The 239-nt window shown below is 33.1% G+C and overlaps 1 protein-coding gene across 1 annotated transcript in view; it reads right to left on the reverse strand.

Moving 5' to 3' along the window:
• Positions 1–239, reverse strand: part of VPS13B (vacuolar protein sorting 13 homolog B (yeast)) — a 624807-nt gene that overhangs the window by 46832 nt on the left and 577736 nt on the right. The gene's annotated exons all lie outside the window — the stretch shown is intronic.

Below are 239 nucleotides of genomic sequence, written 5' to 3' on the forward strand. Positions count from 1 at the left end.
TCTCACTCGTTCACTTTAAGATTTGACATACGAGTAATTTGAGTTACAAGCTCCGTCACGGAACTAATTAAACTCGTAAGTCAAGGCCCCACTATATATAATAGGTCTATTTAGGCAAACAATTCCTTTATGGTTTTCTCTTTCTTTTTCTACTTTCTTTCTTTTTGTAATGGCAGCACACATTTTATTTTAGGTCTCACTGTTTTCTTTGATTCATGATGGAATTCATATTTATGGAA

Source organism: Myotis davidii, unplaced genomic scaffold (genome assembly GCF_000327345.1).
Source record: "Myotis davidii unplaced genomic scaffold, ASM32734v1 scaffold497, whole genome shotgun sequence".
Classification (NCBI taxonomy): Eukaryota; Metazoa; Chordata; class Mammalia; order Chiroptera; family Vespertilionidae; genus Myotis; species Myotis davidii.